The 14,938-nt window shown below is 44.1% G+C and overlaps 1 protein-coding gene across 6 annotated transcripts in view; it reads left to right on the top strand.

Moving 5' to 3' along the window:
• Positions 1–14,938, top strand: part of DCUN1D4 (defective in cullin neddylation 1 domain containing 4) — an 84,918-nt gene that overhangs the window by 14,892 nt on the left and 55,088 nt on the right. The window lies entirely within an intron of this gene.

Here is a 14,938-nt window from a genome sequence, read left to right as displayed (position 1 = left end):
CTTAGATATTTCTCATCCTTCCCCATGTCTACTGAACTCTCAGACCTATTGCCATCACCCTGGGGCTGATCCGTCTTTCCTTGCGTTGTAGTGAATGGGCAGTAATCCTTTTGCTAGCCTCAGCCTCCTCTCCCTTTGCCTTCCTCATCGCTAGTCCAGTCATCTTTGTCCTTAGGATTCCCCTAGACAAAACGAGGGTTCCCGTTTGCTGCATGAAATACAGACTCCTCAGAACGTGGGTTTGAACCAGCTTCTGTAGTTGAAGCTCACTTTCTTCTCCCTGAACTGCTGCTTCCTTGTCCACTGCCATCAGTGCTACTTCTGGGGAGCTTTTCCTTACCGGGTTCCTGTTCCCTCTCTAGCAGACTCATCCTCTCTCTCTGTGTTGAATCTCCAAAGTACTGTTTACTTCTGTTCTCAGTTTTAACTTCTATAACAGTAGCTGCTTGTTTACTTATTTGTCCCTTCCCCAATTAGATTATTACCCCTTGAGATCTGGGACTATCTGACTTAGTATCCACTTTGTCATCAAAGATGATGCTTTGTTTAGGTCCTCAAGTATGTATTGAATTGCACTTAAATGGTCAACTCTTAAATAGTGAATTATCTAGAAAATTTTAATTCTCCTTCCTATTTAGTATGCTTCTGAGTCTTTCATTATCTTCAGATTGTCTTCAGGGAATACAAACTTTCACTTATTCTCTTTTTTAACAAAGTCAGCCATAAGCAAACCAATTTCAATTATATAAATATAAATATATTAGAGAATGCAAGCATGAGAAGGGGAGGGGCACAGGGAGAGGGAGAATCCTAAGCAGGCTCCACGCCCAGCTACAGCCCCACCTGGGGCTTGATCCTACCACCCATTAGATCAGGACCTGAGCCGAAACCAAGAGTTGGTCGTTTAGCCAGCTGAGCCACCCAGGGGCCCCGATAATATTTCTTTTTAAATACATGCAGATATCAGTTTTGAAGAATGCCTGAGGCACGGAGAAGTTCTCAAGGGGAAAGTAAAATGCTGGTGATGTGCTAAGGGACCAGGAGTCTATGTGTGAAAGAGCATGTTTCCATTTCAGATCTGGTGTGTAAGTCTGTGTGGAGAAGGCTAAGGCAGGGCTTGAGAAGACTGGCATTACCTCTCTTTGTTTTGTGACCAGATTCTGGTCCTTAGGGTTTATTTCGTAATGTTAACTATACATTGAGATTTCTGGAAGCTTTCTTCATTTAGATGATAAACTTTGTTAGTTGAAGGTGAATTTTCTGAGAATGTGACATTAGTGCTGATATCTTTTTATAGTTGGTCATCTTGCATTCGTATTAATAGCTTTTCAGAGCTTGTTCTTTTTTCTTATTCTGAGATTCAGGTTAGGAGAAGTATCTTTTGAGAATTATTCTTTTAAGCAGAATATATATTTAAAAAATATGCTTTAAGTAGAAAAAGATATCCAAACGCATTTTAAATAGAATCATGTATTTTGGCAATCATTGCATTACTGTTTCAGACCTGAGTGTTTTGTTTTTCCCCTCTTGTGTCCATTATTCTAGCAAACAAAGAATTTACTACTCCAGATTTGAATTATTTTTCTTTTATTTAGAAAACACTCTTAATGAGTTATTTTCAGTTTAGGAAGGTAGGCTTGTAGTTTTTGCAACTACTATACTAAAACACTAAATGATATGAAAAAGACCCCCACCCTCCCCAAATAGCATTACCTCTGGGTATGATTCCTTTTAGTTCCATCTTTGAGGGTTTTTTTTCTTGTATTATTATTTTTTTTTTTGAAAACCTTTTGCTACTTGCTGGCCCATATCACTAGTATTCCCAGAGATGGTGTGCCATCCGTTTGTGTCTGTGATGGGCATTGTCAGTCTTCCGGGCCCTGGCTCTTTCTCTGGTTGGGAAACTCCTACCTTTGTAGGCAGACCTGCTCACACACACCCACCACAGAACTTGAATGTGAATGAATGGAATCTGAAGCTGGAGGCAAGGGATGGAAAGAAGCCGGGGGAGTGCCCTGAGGCCGTTTGGAGGGGATGGGCAGTGGGGGCAGCTGCCCTGGTCCCAGGGGCCAGCCAGTTCTGGCTGTGTCTGCGTGCTCTGCCGTGTGCCCGTAAGCATTGTTTTGGTTGTGTAACTTGGTTTTCTGGATTTCCTAGACATGCTGTGAATTATACGGTGGCCCTTTAAAAGAGCAGTCGTTATCCTGTTATATTAGCTAGTTGGTTTCTGGTGCTCGAGAAACTAAGAATTCTGAAGATCAACATCCAGACCTGTCACCGGACCGTTCGTGGCAGAGGCTCTTGTGGAGAAGAGCAGTGATGTGCCTTTCCACCCTGACTGGACTCTGTTCAGAGTCCTAGGTTCCTGGTCCCAGGTTACTCAAAGGACAGAAAGGACACATAGGCACGTATGATGTCGGTTGTGGGTGCTGTCTTGCCAGTGGTCAGTCAGGACTCTGGGCCACACATCAGCCACCCTGCTGGATCTCAGTATACAGAGCTTTTCACTGCTTGTCTTTTCCTAATCGCCTCTTTGCCCTGAAGACAAACAAAGTCTGATGCTCAGGAACTAATATATAACTTCTAGTGTGTCTTTTTGGATCTGATTTGGGAGTATTAGCTATGGAAATAATATTTGTGGGTTTTTTGGGTAGAATATTTACCTAAAACTCCTATCTGAATGTCTTTATTGCATTTTAGTCATTTATTGCGTATAATATATGTACTGTAAAATTGTGCCTATTTTAAGTGTATATAGCTTGATGATTTTTGATAAATATCTCTACTGGTATAACCAGTACTAAAATTAAGATACAGAACATTTTCATTACCCCCAAAAGTTCCCTTGTGCCCCCTTGCAGTCTGTACTTCTCTCCTCCACATTGCACCACAATTTTTGGCTTTTGATCCATGTTATCTTAGGCCGCTTCCGTGTTAGTTGATGATTTGTCACTTTGCTGTTCATGGGGATGTTACAGTATAAAAAGTATTTATACAGTACAGTATTAATCTCTCTCCCTTTTTTTACTGAACTATTAAATCCAAAGAAAAACTATCAGTACTGTATAAATTATAAATCTGGTAATGCTTTACCACGTGGAACTGTCTAGAGTGAAATGACTTGTTCTCTTGAAGTTTTCCAGTGGATGGCTGTTCTCTGTGGCCCAAAGAGGGTCACATCCAGGGTTTGCTCCCTGGATGTGTTGATGTCTTGGATTGTTATCTGGCTCAGGTTGAGAGACAGGAAAGCATAATAGTTAAGTGTGGGCCCTAGAGTCAAATTGCCTGGATTCAGATCCTTGCTCTGCTACATATTAGCTGTGTGACCATGGGTAAGTTGGTCAGCTACTCGGTGAGCTTCAGAGCCCTCACGTATAAAACTTCCCTGCTGCAGAATATAGAGTTGTGCAGTCAGTTAGCAGTGTTTATTGAGCATCTACCATGTACCAGGCCCGGTTCTTTATCTTTCGTGAAGTTCTCAGTCTAGTGTGGGGGAGGGAGATAATGAGCAGGTAAATCATGCAGTGTGTCAGATGGTGATAAGTTGTGTAAAGAAAAAAAATAAAGTGGTGGAGGGTGGGGGAGCACAGGTGTGTGAGCAGGGAGGGGAAAGGAATGGAGCACGTTGTGGTTTTAAATAGCAGCGTCAGGTTTTAGGTTAAGACCTGATGGGAGTGAGGAGCATTCCCGGCAGCAGGGGAGATGAATGCGAGGCTCTGAGTGGGAGCAGGCCCAGAACCAAGGAAGGAATCGCAAAGAGGCTGCTGTGCTTTGAGTGGAGTTGGGGGTCGGGCAGAGAGAAAGAAGTAGGAGGCAAGGTCTGAGCGATCCCAAAGATTAAATGAGATAAAACACGCAGTTTAGAGACATGTGTGGCTCTTTTCTGTTTTTGTCGCTAATGACTGCTGTGTAATGATGCCTTCCTCATTAGGCTATGAAAGGAGACCCTTGAGAGGAAGAGAGGTTATCAGAAGGAAAAGAACCAAGTGAGGCATTCCTTCAGTTAGCCATTCACCAAACATTGGAGGCTTTCTTGTTTGTTGCCAGGCATTGCTGTAACACACGTGACTGTGAGAATGAGGGGGTCCCTGTGCCTAAGAAGCTTCTTCCAGCGGGTTTAGGGGTGGAGGCAGAGAAGTAATGAACGGTTTGAGTATGACACGATGGCAGCTAAGTTAGTTGGATGCCCAGGGTGCTTTGGGAGCAAATGGGAAGTCATTAAAATTAGACTTCACGGAAAGGTTAGTATTTATACTTTGGGTTTTGCTTTTGAAGTTTTCCTGTGTGAAGGAAAAGATCTATGTGTGCCTGGGGGGAGGATTAGGTAGGAGGGTGCTTTCCCAGCAGTGGGGACAAGCAGGGGTGACAGTACTGAGAACTGGGGCAGTAGAATGGGTGTTTGGCAGGCTAGAGTGAAGGGGACAAGGTGGAGGGGTGGGCAGGAGCCACATGGGCAGAGGGCTGTGAAGAGGGACCAGGGAGAGAGTATGAGTAGGAAGGAGAGGAGAGGAGGGAAGCACAAGTCAGACAAGGTGGGGCACAGGGAGAGAGGAGGAACAAGGGGGAATGGAGAGGGGCTGAGACAGGTTTGGTGATTATCCTTGGACTGTTCCAGCTGCTTTGCCCGTCTTGACGCATTCAGCCCTCACCACGGCCCTCAGAAGCAGGCTGTGTACCATTATTCCCATTTCACAAATGAGGAAGCTGAGGCGAAGAAAGGTTTAGTCGTCTTCATAACGTCACACAGCTTGTAAAGTAAGTGGCGAATTGAGATTCTAACTCAGGCATTCTGACCGTAGGGCTAGATGCCCCACCACTGCCGATGAAATAATACTCAACGTTCTGTTTGTGCCTTTGGTTTAGTCCTTATGGCAGCCCTGCAGGTATCCTGGAACCCCTGATTTTGTCTCTGGCCTGTGGATGGTGACGGCAGAGCCAGCTGACCTCATCGTCTCCATTTTGCTTCTGGCTCTTTTGTTCTTGGAGGGGGCCTCAACAGCATCAGCATGGAGGATGAATTCCTTCTTTGCCACTCCTCTCTCCTCCTTGCTGCCATCTTCTCTCAGTGACAGTTGGCATTTAAAAACTGATTCTAACTGGGGGACTGATTGTGGCAAAGTATTGCATACCTTAACTCACGGAATAGTCGTGTTTATTTCGTCTCCTTAGATCTTATTTTACTTTTTTTTTTTTTTTTTACATTTTTTAAGTTTTTATTTATTTTTGATAGCACGGGAGAGGCAGAGAGAGAATCCGAAGCAGGCTCTGCACAGTCAGCACAGAGCCCGACATGGGGCTCAGTCTCACGAACTGTGGGATCGTGACCTGAGTCAAAATCAAGAGTCAGATGCTTAACTGACTGAGCCACCCAGGTGCTCCAGCCACCCGGGTGTCTATTTTAAATAAACATGTATTAACTACTTCTAAAACATGCTTTTTAAAAATATGTATTTTTTTTAATGTTTGTTTATTTTTGAGAGACAGAGACAAGAATGCGAGCAGGGGAGGTGCAGAGAGAGAGAGAGAGAGAGAGTGAGAGACATAGAATCCAAAGTAGGCTCCAGGCTCTGAGCTGTCAGCACAGAGCCCGGTACAGGGCTTGAACTCACGAGCCATGAGATCATGACCTGAGCCGAAGTCAGGCACTTAACCGACTGAGCCACCCAGGCACCCCTAAAACATACTCTTTATATTATTTTTAAATCTAGGACATACCTAACAACATTGCAGAAAAGCGAGAAAACCTAAAACTTACCTTTCAGTAGAGCTACTTATGTGTTTTTGTGTAACATCTTTGAAATTGTTTTCTTTCTTTCTGTAGTTGAGATTGAGTTCGACTCTTTTCCCCCTTTAGTATCCCTTTCTGCAGATGCCGTTCCCAGCAGTTAGACCACAGATTACTTGTTCTTTTTTTTTTTAATTTTTTTTTTCAACGTTTATTTATTTTTGGGACAGAGAGAGACAGAGCATGAACCGGGGAGGGGCAGAGAGAGGGAGACACGGAATCTGAAACAGGCTCCAGGCTCTGAGCTGTCAGCACAGAGCACGACGCGGGGCTCGAACTCACGGACCGCGAGATCGTGACCTGGCTGAAGTCTGACGCCTAATCAACTGCGCCACCCAGGCGCCCAGATTACTTGTTCTTAATTAAACGGGAGGCTGGGAAGGATAGTGGCATGGTCAAGTCCAGGCTACTGGCCATTGGCGCCACACTTTTAAAGGCCCGTCACCTTGTCATCCCTTCTGCCCTGTCTTTACTTTTTGATCTTCCAGGTTCAGCGTGTCTTAGTCTATTCTGTGTTCTAATAATAGCAGGGGTTAAAACAATGAACCGTAATGGGTGCATAGCGTGGGCCAGCACTGTGCTAAGTGCTTGGCACACACCATCTCATTTGCTTCTCACAATGGCCTTGTGAAGGGGGGCCCGTTCTTCTGTACAGATGAGGACACTGAGGCACAGTGAGATTGGGTCACAAGGGGTCACTCAGCTAGGGTGTCACAGAGCTGAGACTCTAACCCGGGCCTTTCTGATGCCAGAGCGTCAGGGCTCTTGTGACATCAGTGAGATTAAAGGATGAGTTTTACTCTGAACCACGGAGTGGGTCTGTGTTCTTCGGCGGATGGGGTGGGGCAAAGGGAATGAATCTAGGGCCCCTTGTACCTCGTCACACTTGGAACGCAGCCAGACAGGGTGTCCTGAAGTGGCTGACTCCTTTGAGACGGCACCAGCAGGCACAGGTCGTGGAGTGGAAGACGGGGCTAGGTGGCGCACCGCCTCTCCAGGGCAGATGGCTTCTCGCAGCCTCTTTTACGGGTCCTGTGAGAGTTAGAAGGAAAAAGCCAGCAGCAGTATGCTTGGACAGCTTTAATTTTGGATCTTGTGCTCAGTGAAAATGCTGAGTCACCTACGGTGACCTGCTTCCCACCCCTTATCAGCTCACCTTTTGGCTCTTGTGCCTTTAAGTAGCAAGTGTTTATTGATGAGGGGAATGATGTTAACATCTTCCTACTGCTACTTTGTTTCTTTTCATTTTCACCTTATAATCTTTCCAGCAGTACAATCTTTCCCCTACATCTGGAGCTTTTCTTTTTCCCATGCTGACGGGGTCCCCGTGAATGAGTTGGGTTCTGGTCTGTTCTGTGCTGAGCTCGTTCTGCGCTGTGCTGGCAGGCTGGGGCTGGAACTCCCCTCCCTGGCTACATGTTAGAATCACCTGGGTTACTGAAACATCCACGACCCTGCTCCCACTTTTATCTAATTGATCTGGATTGGGGCCCTGGCTGCTTTTCAAGCTTCCCAGGTGATTCTTATGTGCAGCCACTGGATTAGCATTAAGAAGCTTAATTAGCGAGCTGGGTTTGGTTCGGGCTATGGGGGAGAGGGCGCTGGGCGGATAGCCAGCCATTCCTGCTCATTGTGTGACGTCCCAGCCAGCGCTCAGTGCTTACCGTGTGCCAGGTACTGTTCCAAGCCCATCCCAGCATCAACTCATTTAATCCTCGCAGTAGCCCTGTGAGGCAGGCGCTGCTATTTTCTGTTTCATAAAGAAATTCCCACTAGCAACGAAGGGCATGTAGTATGAAACTGACCCACAAACCTAGCACACAAACTTAGAGTAATACAGTAAATCTAAAGCTGGGGGGTGCAGGTGCTGCTTTTGATAGAGTCAGGAGAGGAGAGACCTCTCTGATGAGGTGACATTTGAATAGATATTTCAGTGAAGTCAGCTGGCAGGCTTTGCGGACACCAGAGGTCATTGACGCAGAGGCATATTAAATGCAAAGGCCCTGAGGTAGGAATTCACGTGAGTCTTCAAGGAAGAGAGTGGCTGGAATGGAGTGAGCAAGGATAATGGAATGAGATGACTTAGGTCAGATCATGTAGGGCCTTGTAAGGACTTGTTGAAGACTTGGATTTTTTTTTTTCTTTTATGCTGCAGTAACAAATCCAAAATTGTGTTGCTTGAAATCAGAGGTTGTTCCGTGTTCTTTGCAGGTTGGTAGGGGTCTCCTCTTGACATCATTGGCATTCTCATTCTCCGTCTCTCTGAAACTCACTGGACAAAGGGCTTCTGTTTCTAGAAGGAAGGAGGCAAGGCAAACCTAAAGAATAAATTTCAACTACCCTTGATTTTGACAACAGAATTTTTTTCATTTTCCTTATCACTGAGTAAAATCGACATTTCAGGAGAATGGGCCATGTAACCTGTAGCTTGGAGAACCCGTAGCATTACATATTGAACCTGAGTTAGGCCTTAGCCCACTCTGCTCGACCATATTGTTGTTCTGCCCCAGAAACATCAAGGACCCATGCTGATTTGATAACCTTTAATTTTGTCCGATCTTGTTTCACTTTTTTTGGTCAATAACATGGTTATTCTGCTCCTCCCCTCCTCAAGAGCCTTTACTGGTTTAGTTCATTCATGGTTATCAGGAAGCATTTATTAAGTACATGTCTGTGCATAGTGCTGCATTGAAAACCTCTAGACCTGAGAGCATTGCTCACTGCCCAACTAGAGTTTAGCTAATAATAAAATACTTTCATTCATCGTTAGTGCTCTAGAAGAAGTGTACTTAAAATCAAAATAACACAGGTGTTATTAGTGGTAGCTTCTTTGCACATCTTTTCTCTTAAAAAGTTGGTTGTTTTGGATTCAGCCAGTTTTAGTAACTTTTAAGAAAATGTTACTCTAATTTGTGTACCTGATTATTAACAACTTTGGGTGGGAAATGGTATTGCTTTTTCCTTTTATGGAGCATGAAGATAGGTCAATTTTTGCTCTGATTACAAATAAGCTAGAATGGAGGAACGGACTTTGGATGGGGAATCAGAAGATGTGAATCATTCCCGGCTTGGCCACAGCTAGCTGTGTGATCCGCCTGAGCCAGTAAAAGGAGAATTGGACAAACGGACATGAAACGATGAACTCCTCTCACATCTCCTGAATGCAGTCATAGTGGTTTTTCCTCCTAGTACAGTGACATTTTATAAAGAGGTTAGTTCTGAGTCCATGTGTAAGGTCAAAGTCACCCGTATTAAAGATAGCACTTGGGAACACTTTGAGAAGGTGCCCCTCGAGGGGTTTTCTCAGATCCACCCAGGACGGCCAGTTCTTTCCTCCAGCATGGGAGCAGATCACTGGCTCTTCAGTGGAGCACCAGCCGAAGCAGCTGGCCTGCATTGAGGGACCGAGTTTTATGGGAAATCCACTTTTAAATACTAGACTCGTTAAGTGTTGTGAGATGCACAAAATGTGACTGGCACGTGGAAACCGAGACTTAGGAGCAGCTATGGGATTTGTATTGCCTGTCTCCAGTTCGTTAAGTAGGATGGAGGGCGGTTGTGGGACAATTGAAATTTCTTTTCTTCTCTCTTCCTTTGCTTTCTTTTTTTCTTTTTTTTTTGGCAAGTGAATGAAGTTGAATTTGTGTGAGTTAAGCGTGGATCCTCTGCACTCCCACTGTACCGGGATTCTCCTCTCCTCACTGTCTAATGTGAGGCCCTGCTTGTGCCCCACCTCAGTCACTCCCAGTCGTCTTCATGAGAGGCCACCCACCGTCCAGGCCACGCTCTTGCCGCAGAGTGATCCTTCTAAAGAATTCCTGATTCAAACATTTTGACCCTGTGCAGCACCCACGCTCCCACCAGTGCTTCTCCAAGTCCTCCAGCAACACTCTGCCATGGCAGAGGTTCAGGGAATTAAGTACTCACAGGATCTTGGCAGCATGGCTCGGTGTGATGAAGTTTCTTTAAAGTCTTGTGCCATAACCGTGTTGTTGTGTTTGTGTAATACTCTTAGAGGTGCCTTCTGTTGAGTAGAATCGATGCTGGTTGAATACATCATGTTTATCTGCTTGGTTTGCATACCCTCTGGTGGCCCAGTGGGACATACGAGTCCTTAAGAGAGTAAATGGAAACTGGTGAGCAGGGTTCACAGACTCTTCATTTTCTGACCTTTGCCTTCCTTATGAGTTTCTCTTTTACCACACTGCTTCTCACAGTTCAAGGTCTAATGGTGTGGATGCATTTGAAATGCCCTGAATACATCAAAATTAAGATTTGGTGCCTTTGTATCTGCATTTATTCACTGAGTAATTATTGAGCACCTATTATGTGCCAGAGAGCGTTCTAAGTTGGTACTAGGGATACAGTAGTGGACAAGACCTGAGTCCTGGCTTCTGTGAAACCTACACTTTAATTGGGAGAGAAAGATGACAAATACAGAGGAAAGAAAGAAAGAAAGCATGGTAAGGTAAAAGATCAAAGAAGGGGTCCTGCTTGTTAGTCTGGCAAGGTTGGTAAGAAGGTGATGTTTAAGGGCGCCTGGGAGGCTTAGTCAGTCAAGCGACCGACTTCAGCTCAGGCCATGATCTCACCATTTGTGAATTTGAGCCCCACATTGGGTACTCTGCTGTCAGCACAGAGCCTGGAGCCTGCTTCGGATCCTCTGTCCCCCCCCCCCCCCCTCACTCTCTCCCTCCCCTGCTGGTTTTTCTCTCTGTCTCTTAAATAAATAAACTTAAAAAAAAAAAAGGTGATATTTAAATGGCAACCTGGTGAAATGTGAGAGCAAGCTGTGTTATTATTAGAAGAAGGCTCAAGGCAAAGCATGTGTAAAGGTCCTGAAGTAGGAGTGTGCTTGGGATGGTCACTGAACAACAGGAAGCTCGTTGTGGCTGAGGAAGCAGCATGGGGAGGATGGGGAGGAGATGAGATTGCCTAGCCAACTGAGCCACCCAGGCACCAGGAAGGAGATGAGATTGGAGAGGTGGGTAGAGTCAGAGCAGAACCCGGAGCTCAAGATAAGGGCTTTTCTTTTGCCTTGAGTGCCTTCCCCTTCTATCTGTATGTAACTTTTGGGTGAGGTTGGAGTGAACTTTAATTTGTTCCACCTGCTAGCTAGTTGCCCCTCTGCTGAATGATTAGCTCTTCCTCATTTATTTGAAATGCCATTTTATCATATGTTAATTAATATGTGTGTTTATAGACACGCACATATGTTCATCAGTGGTCTTCACTGATTTGTCTTCTTGCACATGTACCTCTCTATTATAATTGTTGTACCTTTATACCAAGCATGGGCGAACCGTGGCCCACAGGCCAATTTGGCCTACCACTTAGTTTTTATAAAGTTTTATTGGAACACAGCTACACTCCTTTGTTTATGTATTTATGGCTGCTTTGAGCTACCGTGGCACAGTAGTTGCAACAGAGATTGCATAGCCCACAAGCCTACAAATATTTACTATCCAGCTCTCTACAAAGAGCTTACCAACCTCTGTTTTATACTCTGTTTTGATATCTGATAGGGCAGGTTCTCCCTCATTCTTCTTTTTTCAACAATTTCTTGGCAAGGCCAACATGTTTGTTCTTTCAGATGAACTTTAGAATCAATCTGCCCGAGTCCCTTCCTTTTCTCCACCTCTTTTGGAGTGGAGATCTGGGAGTCAGGAAGAATAGGAATTTGATTACATTTAATTTGTAGTTTAGTGCAAAGGGGAAGTGATTGCTTTACAATACTGAGTCTTTCCATTCCAGGAGTGTCATATCTCTACATTTAGGTCTTTCGGTAAACTTCTTTGTTTTTTTTCATTTGTATGTTACATATTAGTTTATTCCTGTAGGTATTATTGCTTTTTGTTGCTATTACAATGGGGATCATCTCCCAGCTATATTTTACAAGTGAGGATGGTATGAAGGAAAGGATTTGATTTTTAAGTGTTTAATTTGTGTCTGATCCTTTTCTGGAAGTAAACTCCTATAAGGGCTGTTCATTTTTAAATTTGATTCTTGTTGCTGATGGTCAGTTGTCTGAACTCACATAATTGTTTCATTCCTAATATTTATGTCCCTGTTTATATTGTGGAGCTCTAAACCCAGGGGACTTTGGGGACACGGGCTTTGACCTCCCCTCAGTGGCATTCTTTTCTTTTCCATTATGTAGGTCATGCCAAATGGTAATTGCAAAACAAACAAAAAACCAGGGAGCTTTATGCCCAGTCAACATTTGTTGATCGTTTTAAGAATACCCCGAATACCCAGAAGATAATTTAGGCAAGCTGTTTATCAAGCAGGCTGTGCCTTTTTGCAGAGCCAGTTTTGCTTTTAATACAGAATCTAGGGTTTGCATGTCACACAGGAGAGTGACACCCAGTCACTGCTTTACTGTGGAGAGCCATGTGGTCCTGGAGTAAAGGTGACTTAACCTGGCATTTATCCTTTGGAATTGAAATATGAGCAGAAGGAAATTTTTATGAATCAGTTAGTGCTTTCCTAAATACATTCTGTGTAAAGCATTTGATCTTTAGCCTTAACATCTATTCCTTAAGGATGTGAAATCTATTTTAGATTTCAAGGTCTATTACTTGCCCCGAGCACTGAACAGATGAACCATAAATTCAGTATGTGTTAACCTTTGTGGATTTATCTTTTAATGCCATTTTTGTCTTTTTTTTCCCACTGAATTTGTGCCACCTCCTTAGCTGCTTCTTACCTTGGTGAGGCTAAAGTAAAATTATGTGTGTTGCTGTTCTCCTTGCCTGTGAAGTGAAACTTTGTATCTAGAACCTGGTCTTAAACGCTCTTGTATATTTTTTCCACTGTGTTGAGATTATCTTTGACCATCATCGTGGACATCAATTGGTGGTGTGTGAATACAGAAAGGCCATCACAGGCTGTAACGATATACTGGGCCACATGCCTCAATCACAGAGGGAGCTCCAGCTTTGTGCAGTTTCTTTTGTGGGGCTTGACTTGGACCTATGGGAATTAGAGACCATTTTAGATAGAAGTGTGCTTTGGAAAATGATATCAGCAAATGTAGTGATCTTTGGTCTCTTTTAGTGAGCACTTAATATGGTCCAGACATTGTAATGAATGAATGACACATCAAGGTGTTGTAATCTCATTTTATAGATGAGAAAATCAAGATTTAGATTAAATAACTGGTAGACCTGAGATTCAGATTAGCGCTCAGACTCCACAGAGAGGTTGTAAATCAAGGTGTTTATATCGCTGTGATTTTTGTATGGGACTGCGTGTGTGTGTGTGTGTGTAGAAGGATTTAGAAATTTTAATTCATTTAGATTCTCTTATGTGAATTTTGACAATTGAATTAACATCAGAGGGGTGGAAAAAGTATAGCATGGGGGGGGGGCGTCTGGAAACCTCAGTGCTTGAATGATCTTTGGCAAGCCCCCTTTTGTATTCCCTGCTCCATGTGGCCTCAGTGAAGAGAGAATCTAGACCCTTAATTTTTTTTTGTTTTTGTTTTTTGGGGGGCCCAGGAGTTTAGTTCAGGATTTAATTTGGAGATGGTAATGGAATGTATCATTTGTCCTCCAGTTTTTAAATTGCAAGTACAAAAAGGGGCGGTTATGGTGTGGTGGTAGATGTGGGTCAAGGGGGCTGCGGATGTTTAAGCTCCCCAAAGCCTCCTGTGGCTCAGAAGAGGGCTGTTGCTTCTAGCTTTAGAGACCCCGTCAATGTTTATTAAATGTAAACATAAGTAAATAAACACACACACGTTCACATGCTCCAAATGCTTTCCTATACCTTTTCTATGCAACTGTACTAATTAAGATGGAAAATCAAGATTCTGTGCCACATTATGTCATCATTTACCTTAAGTGCGGCTAAACCATTCAGATGCTAAACAATTAACACTTGTCTGTATTTGAAGCCCATTTAGAGTCTGAGGCCCTGCTCTGATCGTCTCTCAGCCAAAAATTCTGGGCAGCTCTCAGTGGCTGTGAGTGTTAGACCATGGCCACCGCCAGGTGGGTCAGAGCAGTCCACGTGTTTGTGTGCAAGTGTGGCCTGCCGCTCCTGATGGTGACGTGTGAGGGCCAGAGGCCCTGCTGCCCGCCAGCCCCTCTGCTCTGCAGGCCAGTCCAGAGCTGGATTCCTGGCACAACTGAGAAAAGAAAGTAAAGCTCTCTAAACACTGGCAGCGAAGTCAGCGTGCCTCCCAGACTCGGAGCAGCGCCCCAAGTCCAGCCCAGAGTCCAGCCCAGCACAGACAGCTGTATTGTAGTGTCTGCCGTTTGCTCTGTTCTTGGCACCCAATACGAGTCCCAAGTGAACCAGTGCCGTGAAGGGCGATTGTTCTCTTTTTTTATCCAAATGGCATAACTTGGGGAGTTACAGTATCTTTTCAAGGTTACTTTCAGACTAGCCTTTACGATAGAGTAGGGAAAGGAGCTAATATAAATCTTGATATTTTATGAGAATACTTCCTTGATGCTTTTTCAAATGTGAAATTAGTCATTGACTTTTAACTTGCATTTGTGTCGCCAATATGTATGCAAGCATACTTGACTTTAAAAGAAGCATTTGAGGTTAGAGATTCACAAGCCTAACAGTTGAAAGTTTTATGTTGTTTGGGATTCTACGACGTATGTATGATCTAGCATGTAGTCCTGAAATTATCAGAGATGCTGGGGGGCGGGATATGTTCTTTGAGTTGGACACGTCTGTGAGCCCGGTTTCTGCTGCATCCCTCCTGGGTCTGTGGCGCTTCTCAGTTCCGCAGTGCGAGTGACTGTAGACTCCATCCTCGGGCTCTGGGCGCGTGGACTCTGCTTGCAGCACAGTCCTTTAATTTGCCTGTGTTTGCTTGATGGGAGAGGAGGGACTTCGGTTCCATTTTTGCTCTCTCTGTTGTATAAGAGCCAGCAAAATAAATATATTGTAAGAAACGCCAAATGGCTGAGATGCTTTTCTGTTATTTTCTTGCCAGGAGCTTGATTGGATACTGTATCAGTAATTCTGGGGAAGGGAAAGAGAAAGAGAAAGTGAACATGAAAATCTCATGAACTTAAACATTTGGCTGGGGATTTAACTTTATTGTCAGACTTTAGTTCTAAGAGATAGGTCAATAGTTGCATGTTGAATTTTATTTAGTAAGTATCAAATTAACGAGGTACTATTCAGTGG

Source organism: Acinonyx jubatus, chromosome B1, assembly GCF_027475565.1.
Source record: "Acinonyx jubatus isolate Ajub_Pintada_27869175 chromosome B1, VMU_Ajub_asm_v1.0, whole genome shotgun sequence".
Taxonomy (NCBI): Eukaryota; Metazoa; Chordata; class Mammalia; order Carnivora; family Felidae; genus Acinonyx; species Acinonyx jubatus.
Note: the sequence above shows the minus strand (reverse complement) of the source record. Positions and strands in the feature narration are given on the sequence as shown.